The sequence below is a fragment of the Bombina bombina genome, chromosome 8, assembly GCF_027579735.1.
Source record: "Bombina bombina isolate aBomBom1 chromosome 8, aBomBom1.pri, whole genome shotgun sequence".
NCBI lineage: Eukaryota > Metazoa > Chordata > Amphibia > Anura > Bombinatoridae > Bombina > Bombina bombina.
The window spans coordinates 80,932,324-80,943,488 of record NC_069506.1 but is presented as its reverse complement, the minus strand read 5'-3'; positions in this window follow the sequence as shown (position 1 = coordinate 80,943,488).

The following is an 11,165-nucleotide window of genomic DNA, read 5'->3' as shown; positions in this document are numbered from 1 at the left end:
TTAAAATGAAAAGGAATATGAAATCCAATTTGTTCTTTCAAGATTCAGATAGAGTAAAATTTAAAAAGAAAATAATATATATATATATATTTTTTTTTTATATCTAATTTACTTCTATTGTTAAAGGGACAGGAAACCCCAATTGTTTCATGATTCTGATAGAACATACGATTTCAAACAATTCTTTCCAATTTTCTTTTATTATCAAATTTGCTTCATTATCTTGTTACCCTTTGCTAATAAGCCAATCACAAGAGACAAATGTGTGCAGGCACCAATCAGCAGCTAGCTCCCACTAGTGTAGGATATGTGCATTGTTTTCTCAACAAGGGATACCAAGAGAATGAAGCACATTTGAAAATAGCAGTGAAGTTAAAGGGACACTGAACCCAAATTTTTTCTTTTGTGATTCAGATAGAGCATGCAATTTTAAGCAACTTTCTAATTTACTCCTATTATCAAATTTTCTTCGTTCTCTTGCTATCTTTATTTGAAAAAGAAGGCATCTAAGCTTTTTTTATTGGTTCAGTACTCTGGACAGTACTTTTTTATTGGTGGATGAATTTATCCACCAATCAGCAAGAACAACCCAGTTTGTTCACCAAAAATGGGCCGGCATCTAAACTTACAATCTTGCATTTCAAATAAAGATACCAAGAGAATGAAGAAAAATTGATAATAGGAGTAAATTACAAAAGTTGCTTAAAATTTCATGCTCTATCTGAATCACGGAAGAAAATTTTTGGGTTCAGTGTCCCTTTAAAAGTGTCTTAAAATAACATGCCTTATTTGAATCATGCAAGTTTAATTTGAACTTTCCTATCCCTTAAAATTGAGCTAATCCTCTTTGTATCCTTTGTTAAAAAAGCAGGTAGGTAGGCCCGAAAAAGTGCATATGTCTAAAGTATTATTTGTCAACAGTTTTACAAGAATGCTTTTAACAATGTTATACATTATGAAATTACTGCTGCCATCTAGTGGTCAATAACATTTTTGCAAACCTGCTGACATACTGAGACAAGCACACTACCTACCTAGGTATTATCTTCAACAAAGAATTCAAAGAGAACATACATTTGATAATAGAAGTGAATTGGAAACATTTTTACAATTGTATGTTCTATCTGAATCATTAAAGAAAAATGTTTTGGTTTTATGTCCCTTAAATGCAATAAAATGAAAAGAAAATGAGCTGTACATTTGTCAAATGTATAAGGTAAAATTAAAATAATATTACAAATTTATTGGCCAATTAATTTAACATTTTAACAATAATTAAATACCTTGGAAATCTTTCCATTAAAAACCTTTAACAATTATATGATGTTCATTGCAGAAGGCGAAACAAATTAAACCACCTCAAGTGAGCTATCATTTCTTATTAAAGGGACATGATACCCACATTTTTTCTTTCATGATTCAATTAGAGCATACAATTTTAATCAACTATCCAATTTACTTCTATTATATAATTTGCTTCATTCTCTTGGTATCGTTTATTGAAGGAACATTAAAGGGACACTGAACCCAAATTTTTTTCTTTTGTGATTCAGATAGAGTGTGAAATTTTAAGCAACTTTCTAATTTGCTCCTATGATCAAATTTTCTTCATTCTCTTGGCATCTTTATTTGAAATGCAAGAATGTAAGTTTAGATGCCGGCCCATTTTTGGTAAACAACCTGGGTTTTTCTTGCTGATTGGTGGATAAATTAATCCACCAATAAGAAAGTGCTGTCCAAAGTTCTGAACAAAAAAAAAAAATCTTAAATGCTTTCTTGTTCAAATAAAGATAGCAAGAGAACAAAGAAATCATGATAAAAGGAGTAAATTAGAAAGTTGCTTAATATTGCATGCTCTATCTGAATCACAAAAGAAAAATCATTGTCCCTTTAATGTACATGGGTGAGCCAATAACAAGAGACATTGTGCAGCCACCAATCAGCAGCTTCTAAACCTACATAGGTATCCTTTTCAACAAAGGATACCAAGAGAACGAAACAAATTAGATAATAAAAGTAAATTGGAAAGTTGTTAAGAATTGCATGGTCTATCTGAATCATAAAAGAAGAAAAAAAAATTGGTTTCATGTCCCTTTAATCCTTATAACATAGTAACTTATTCAAATGATTTTGAGCCAAATATAAATGCAATAACTACTGTTATTAAATAGTTAAGGGATTAAAGAGGCATTCTGGTTTTCATATACAAAGTTCTGTTTTGTTATATTTCATTTTTAAATAAAATGTATCTTCTTATCAGTTGAAAGGGACATTGTATTAGAGAAATTATATACACTAACCTATTACAGCATGTCATTTTTGCACTAATCTCTCCGGACCTCTATTTGTTTAATCATTTTAAAGAGGTAAAAGCGACAGTCAAATCAAAATCAAACTTTCATGATTCAGATAGAGCAGGCAAATTTAAACAACTTTCCAAATGACTTTCATTAACAAAATGTGCACAGTCTTTTTATATTTACATTTAAATTATCAGCTCCTACTGAGCATGTGCAAAAATTCACAGAATATACGTATAAGCATTTGTAATTGGCTGATGGCTGTCACATGATTCAGGGGGAGTGGAAATAAACGTAACTTTGAAATTTGTCAGAAAAAAATCTACTACTCACTTGAAGTTCAGACTTAGTGCTATTGCATTGTCTTTTTTATCATGCATTTGTGGTTTGTGCAAATCTACTGTATTTACTGGTCCTTTAAACACATAGGCAAATCAAGATTGGGAACCACAGAAAGCTACTTATCCTAAGAAGGAAACAGTTGGTGACCCACAGACAAACACATCACCCATCAATCACCTATGTGTTTAATCCCTTTACTGGGGTTAAATAAATAGAGTTCTTTGATGAATAGTGTAACAATTACATGCTCTGACAAATTAGAGTTGGTAATTTCTGCTTTAACAAATTCTATGCTTGTTCATATAAGAATGCAGCCAGTGAACCAATCAGAGCAGGCATATGTTCATATGTTTGCAAACCCAGCCATATTTTCATCTGAGCAGCACAGTGATCTTTAGGGTAAATAGCGTTGTGTGTTTAATTAATTTATAGTGTTTAAAAGGACATGAAATCTATTTTTTTCATGATACAGATAGTGCATCTAATTTGAAACAACGCTCCAATTTTCTTCTATTATGAAATTGCTTAATTCTTTTTGCATCCTTTGTTGAAAGAGCACTACATAGAGCTAGCTGAGCACATTGGGTGAGCCAATAACAATAAACATATATGTGCATCCACCAAATATCGGCAAGCTCCCAGTAGTGCATTGGTGCTCCTGAGCCTACCTAAATATGCTTTTCAACAAAGTATAACATTGAAAATGAAGCAAATTAGATAATAGAAGTAAATTGGGAACTTATTTTGTTAAATTTGCCTGCTACATCTGAATCATGAAATTTTAATTTTTACTTTACTTTCCCTTTAAACATATATACCAAGTATAAGAAGCATTTCAATTATAAATAAAATGCTCTAAAAGAATATATATATATATTTGCAAACTTTTTACTGCATTCTGCTATTTTCTCCTCTCCTGTAACTCTCTTTTAGTATGTGTATATGTCTATTGAGCATATGATTTTAGGTTGTTAGGTCCTGCATTTATTGTAATGTTATTCCAAATGTTTTACTTCTAATGTGTTGCTAATTGCCATGTGATGTTCAAATTCCTTATCAATACTTGCTATTATTCTTAAATTTATAGCTGTCGTATCGTAAGCCATAGCTCAACCTCCTCCAAATGTTATTGTCTATTTTAACTTATCTTACCCTGACCTGACTAGAATCTAACATTCCAATTGGCTTTTTAAATTGTCTTTGACTTGGTAATCAACTAATTTAGTGGACCCAGCTGACTGCCCTGCCTTTAGTTTGGGATGTGCATTGCACAGGGGGTGCATTGCTTGGGCAGTGTGCATTCTCACAATAGCAAATGTGCACATTTTTGAAGTGAGGCACTAAGATAAGAATTATACAAGAGTTGAACAAGGATTGGACAAGGGGCAAGACACAAGGCAAGTACCTTTGTAGTTTTGTGTTTTAAAGGGACACTGAACCTAATTTTTTTCTTTTGTGATTCAGGTAGAGCATGCATTTTTAAGCAACGTTCTAATTTACTCCTATTATCAAATTTTCTTCATTCTCTTTGTATCTTTATTTGAAAAGCAAGAATGTAAGTTTAGATGCCGGCCCGTTTTTGGTGAACAACCTGGGTTGTTCTTGCTGGTTGGTGGCTTACTGCATCCACTATTAAACAAGTGGTGTCCAGCGTCTGAACCAAAAATTGTCTGGCTCCTTAGCTTAGATGCCTTCTTTTTCAAATAAAGATAGCAAGAGAACGAAGAAAAATTGATAATAGGAGTAAATTAGAAAGTTGCTTAAAATTGCATGCTCTCTACAGATTTGAGCTCTATAAAAGGAGCCTCTAATCTGGAAAAAATCTCCACTAACTGGGCTCCTGCTTTAAGGCAAAGTTTTATAGAGACTAGTTGTATCCAATTCTTAATTGCGGAAACTAAACGAGTCACTCTTTCTTCCACATGGAGAGAATCTCACATTAAATTATTATTAATGACTTTCTTTACCCCAGAAAAGGGAGCGCGGTATGGTAATTTTAAATTTAGCTCTTGCCCTAAATGTTCTCTTCCTTCTGCTAATCTTATACATATGTTTTGGGATTGCCCAAAGCTGCAACAATTTTGGTCTAAACTACAATACTGGCTTAATACTATTTTGGGAACCTCCTCTCTGAGATTAGAGGTATCTCACATTATATTTTTACGGAAGGACTTAGAAGCTCAGATAGGCAATTCTAAAATTGTTAATATGGCCATATTAGCAGCCAGATATTTAATTCTCAGAAAATGGCGGGGAGGGACTGTCCCCAGTATTCCGGAGGTCAAAAACTGTCTAAAAAAACAATGTACTCTTGAGCAAATGGATACTAATTTAAATGAGGAACGAGAGGTCATTTCATTCTTTAAGAAGTGGGCATTTTTTATTAAATCTTTTCCTTCAAGTGAAATTGACCTCCTGATTCATCCATTTAGAAACTCAGAAATGGTGTTGTTGGGCATTTGGTAATTCATACATTTGTACAAAAGAACACTTAGCGCCTGTTGCTTTTGACCCTTGGCTATGATTTTTTGACCCCTAGTGGTCAAATACAGATTACAGATTCCAGCTCCCCAAATATCACAGCGCCTACTCAAAGGCTGGGTCTTGGATGTTTACACTAAAATGTGGTACACAAAATGTGAAGATGTAAAAAAGATAATATATTCTCTTTAATACAATTTAAAATACTTTTAAAACACTTTTAAAACAATCAATTCGCATACAGAAATCTTAAAATAATGATGGCTATTTTGGGCTTGGCTATAATATCTTGGATTATCGTTATAGACCACACTTGTTCAGTGCTAGTTTATGTTTCCCTCATGGATCCATGTTAACAGTCTTAGAGATAACAATAATAACAGTTATGGTTTTCACAAATCTTTTCAGATTGGCAAATTTCTTAATCACTTGAGTTATTCTTAGTTAAATCGCCTCTGGTTAAAGAGGTCACCCTTTGCTATATAAAACTTTGTGTGAACTCCAATTCGCTGATGTTCATACAGATTTCACTTTATCCAAGTAGTGGTTTGTGAACCTGGATAGCTTAAATTACCATTCTGATTACTCTGCAGGTGACTACCGCTAACGGCGATTCAAACAGTTTTTGCTAAAAAAAAAAAAAAAAAATTTTTTCAAACGGGTTACCGCTGTTAAGGGGTTCTTAATCTTGAAATATCTGTGCCTTCTAAAATCTTTTTATTTCTAAAGGTGCAAATTTTAATCTAAAAAGTGCCAATTATAACTGCAATACAGGAGTTTTCTTCATACAATTTTTATCAATAGTGGTTCGTGATAAAAATGAAAACAATTGTTCAACTCAGAATAAACCAATGATTTGATAATTTGTGCAAGTGCTCATAAATTATATATGCTCAAAACAAAAATATGCTCAAAACAAAAACAAAAAATATAAACAACATTGTCTATAAAATTCAAATGCGAGTGTTAGTGCAATTAAATAAAACAGATGATAAAAATCCTCAAATACAGTGTCCACAAGAAAAATATATATGAAAAATGTGAAAAAATGGAAAAAGAAAAAAGTTTTGAAATAAAAGTGTCCCCAATTTTTTGGGCTAACAGTTCTTTTGGCTAAATCCCCCGTTGAATCTTTGGTTTATGGGCCAGTGGAGTTGCTAAACAATCCTAAGCTGTTGATTTTTTGACCTTCTTATGCTCGCACTTGTACCCGGCACAGCTCCTCGAATTCTCGAGTGTGAGCAATGTTGTGCGGCTTGGTCCCTCTGCTAAAAAAGAAATAACAATAGTGCAGATTGCTAAAATAAGTCCTTACTTTAAGAGTTTCACTCACCATCCAACGCGTTTCGGTCGCCAATCGACCTTTCTCAAGACTGGTTTTATTTTACAAATCAGGGTATTTATGTACCTTAATGTTTATGACCTTTTGTGTGTTCCGGAAGTAATTGTTTTTACTCTCCGTTTTTTATAAGTCTTATATATCGATATGACTTACTTTTTCATTTATTAATTTTATTTTCTTGGTTGTTTTCCTCATTCAGTGTTAGTTTGATTCTGTGTATTGTTCACTTCTTAAACTTTAATTTGTTTCCCCGATTTTTAAGCTTTCTTATTGGCTACTCTGAGAGTCCTTTCATACTGTGTGATTGGCCAGTTTTGGGGGTATATCGTACATGGTTCGTCCTATTGGTTATTACGTAAAGTTGTTAGTAAAGGTGTGTGATGTATTGTCATCCCGATTTTTAAGCTTTCCTATTGGCTACTCTGAGAGTCCTTTCATACTATGTGATTGGCCAGTTTTGGGTGTATATCGTACATGGTTCGTCCTATTGGTTATTACGTAAAGTTGTTTATAAAGGTGTGTGATGTATTGTCATCCCTATTGGTTGTTATTCCTTAAAACCATTTGTTGTTTTCCTTTTAGAACCAACTTCTTATGTATAAACGGCACAATTTTAAATGGTTTCTCATCACGATCCCTTAGTATATAGTTGTTATTCCATAACTAGTAACAGTATTTTATTCTTTTCCTCTACTGTAATATTCTTAACTTATTCCGCTCGCTTTTACAGACATTTTTCACGAAGAAAAACTGACTTTTTAGTTCTATCTGTCGTTTTTTTAAAATTCCTTAAACTTAAATTTCTTAAAGCCTCGTATATAAACTTTTTCTTAATGTATTGATGCTAACTTCCTCTCTGCGTTTACTTTTGAGAGCATGAAAACAGGTTGCTTAAATAAAATCGACATTAAATTTAAATGCATTTTTACTTTCGTGAGGATACTTCTAGATTCAATAAAATTTATAGTTCATTAGTCTAATCGCTATCTTCCCAGGTTTCCCTTATGCTGTTAAAAAATTTTCATTATTGAAAATTTCATTAGAAATTCAATTAGAGTTTTGTTTATGGATATAAGATGGAGAGGGCATTGTATCCGGGGGAGCTATTACTAACCCTTGTATAGCGGACTCATTTTTTATGTCTATATAAGGTATCTTTAAAAGATTTTTATTTGACTCAAAGATAGTTGGGATTTTTGATGTTAAATTCCAACATTTATGGTGCAGGTCAAATATCTTATACAAATGGTATGTTTGGCTTGTTTTAATGTATTTTGCTCATAACTAATTTCAATATATTCCACTGTGACCGGACTGACTGTCTGTTGGGGAGCCTTGATGGGGGTGGGCACTTTCAAGTTGTGGGAATTTGATCATTCTAAAGGCATATTCATCAAACCATAGTGCAGGTTTGAATGCCTTATTTGGATGAAAGTTGAAAACTTTTGTATGAGGACAATTGGACAGAGATGTCTAGTTTTTATCCAGAGTGGAGGATTTTTTAGAGCCCTTAAATGTCTAGTTTTTATCCAGAGTAGAAGATTTTTTTTAGGGCCCTTAGATAGTGGGGGTCTGTCTTTGGTGTGGTACTAGGACTTTAGGTCAGATATATTTTTGGACAGTCTCTTATTCTTTTTCATACTATTTATGTTGACAAGTTTGCTGGTTCGATGAAATGGTTATCATTATCTTGTTATGATGCCTTGTTTTTTGTATTTTTTCACAGATCAGGGTCATGTTTATCTCAAATTTAATCATTTTTTCTTTTTCTTTCGCATAGGGAGGAGAGATTCAGATATTTTTTCATATTTTAGCTGTTCTTTTACTTTCACAGAGGTTATTGGTGGAGAGACTCAGATTTAGTCTCACATCTTAGCTCTTCATTTATTTTCACAGAGATTATTGGTGGTTAAAATCCCATTCATTTGGGATCTTACATTTTGTATTTCATATTTTAAGTCAAATATTTTAAGTCAAGTTCCAGAGATGGGATAGGTCCTCCTTGTTATTTAACCCTCTTGGGTATAGGCAATCCATATAAAAGATCCACTTGGATTCCTCTATCAGAAGTTTTCTTTCATGATCTCCCCCTCTCCAATTTTTATGGACCTTTTTTATTCCTATATATTTCAAGGATTTTTTCTCCCCACGGTGTTTTTCAAAAAAATGGTTATAGAGGGGGGTTTCTTTACTAGATTTTTCGATACATAGAAGATGTTCACGTATTCGATCTTTCAACGGTCTGGACGTCTGCCCTACGTATTGTAATCCACAAGGGCATTGGAGTAAGTAGATGACATTTCTATCATGGCATCTAATTAGTTCTTCAATTTTATATTTCTTTGAGCCATGGTTAGATTGAAATTCGGTGGTTTTGATACCACTTTTACATGCTTTACATGTATGACATGGGAAAAAACCTTTCACCTTCATCCCAAATGGATCTTTGATTGTCGGTGTTTTCTTTTTCTGCACACTCGGTGCCAATCTATTTTTCAGATTGTTAGCCCTTCTGTATACAAAGGTTGGTTTTTCCGGAAGTTTTTCTCCTAAAATGTCATAGTCTTTGAGTATACCCCAATGTTTCCTAAAGATGTCTTCAATGATTCGGCTGTTTTGACTATATTCTGTGATTAATGGGACCTTCACCTTCTCTTCATCGTTCTTTATTGTCTTTTCTTTATATTTGGTTAGGTCTTTTCTCTCAACTGTTCTTATTTCTTCTATTGTTTGGTCCAGTTGTTCTTCATTATAACCTCTGTCAAGAAACTTGGCCTTTATAGTCTGGGCTTGTTCTTCCCATTTTGAGGGATTAGAACAATTCTTCTTTATCCTAAGGAGCTGGCCTTTTGGAATGTTCCTTTTCCAGTTGGTATGGTGGCAGCTTGTTTGGTGGACATAATTATTACTATCCACCTTTTTGAAGAATGTTGATGTTTCTATCCTCCCTTCCTTCACTTCTATATTTAGGTCCAGATAGGTCAATGATGTTTTACTCCATTCATATGTAAAATGAAGATTTGCTTCATTTTTATTCATCACACTAATAGTGTGTTCTAGATCTTCTTGTGACCCTTTCCATATTAGTATTATATCATCAATGTACCGGCGATAGAGAACCAGATCCGCGCCTGCGGGGCATGACTCCCAGAAATAGGATAAAGAAGAATTGTTCTAATCCCTCAAAATGGGAAGAACAAGCCCAGACTATAAAGGCCAAGTTTCTTGACAGAGGTTATAATGAAGAACAACTGGACCAAACAATAGAAGAAATAAGAACAGTTGAGAGAAAAGACCTAACCAAATATAAAGAAAAGACAATAAAGAACGATGAAGAGAAGGTGAAGGTCCCATTAATCACAGAATATAGTCAAAACAGCCGAATCATTGAAGACATCTTTAGGAAACATTGGGGTATACTCAAAGACGATGACATTTTAGGAGAAAAACTTCCGGAAAAACCAACCTTTGTATACAGAAGGGCTAACAATCTGAAAAATAGATTGGCACCGAGTGTGCAGAAAAAGAAAACACCGACAATCAAAGATCCATTTGGGATGAAGGTGAAAGGTTTTTTCCCATGTCATACATGTAAAGCATGTAAAAGTGGTATCAAAACCACCGAATTTCAATCTAACCATGGCTCAAAGAAATATAAAATTGAAGAACTAATTAGATGCCATGATAGAAATGTCATCTACTTACTCCAATGCCCTTGCGGATTACAATACGTAGGGCAGACGTCCAGACCGTTGAAAGATCGAATACGTGAACATCTTCTATGTATCGAAAAATCTAGTAAAGAAACCCCCCTCTATAACCATTTTTTTGAAAAACACCGTGGGGAGAAAAAATCCTTGAAATATATAGGAATAAAAAAGGTCCATAAAAATTGGAGAGGGGGAGATCATGAAAGAAAACTTCTGATAGAGGAATCCAAGTGGATCTTTTATATGGATTGCCTATACCCAAGAGGGTTAAATAACAAGGAGGACCTATCCCATCTCTGGAACTTGACTTAAAATATTTGACTTAAAATATGAAATACAAAATGTAAGATCCCAAATGAATGGGATTTTAACCACCAATAATCTCTGTGAAAATAAATGAAGAGCTAAGATGTGAGACTAAATCTGAGTCTCTCCACCAATAACCTCTGTGAAAGTAAAAGAACAGCTAAAATATGAAAAAATATCTGAATCTCTCCTCCCTATGCGAAAGAAAAAGAAAAAATGATTAAATTTGAGATAAACATGACCCTGATCTGTGAAAAAATACAAAAAACAAGGCATCATAACAAGATAATGATAACCATTTCATCGAACCAGCAAACTTGTCAACATAAATAGTATGAAAAAGAATAAGAGACTGTCCAAAAATATATCTGACCTAAAGTCCTAGTACCACACCAAAGACAGACCCCCACTATCTAAGGGCCCTAAAAAAAAATCTTCTACTCTGGATAAAAACTAGACATTTAAGGGCTCTAAAAAATCCTCCACTCTGGATAAAAACTAGACATCTCTGTCCAATTGTCCTCATACAAAAGTTTTCAACTTTCATCCAAATAAGGCATTCAAACCTGCACTATGGTTTGATGAATATGCCTTTAGAATGATCAAATTCCCACAACTTGAAAGTGCCCACCCCCATCAAGGCTCCCCAACAGACAGTCAGTCCGGTCACAGTGGAATATATTG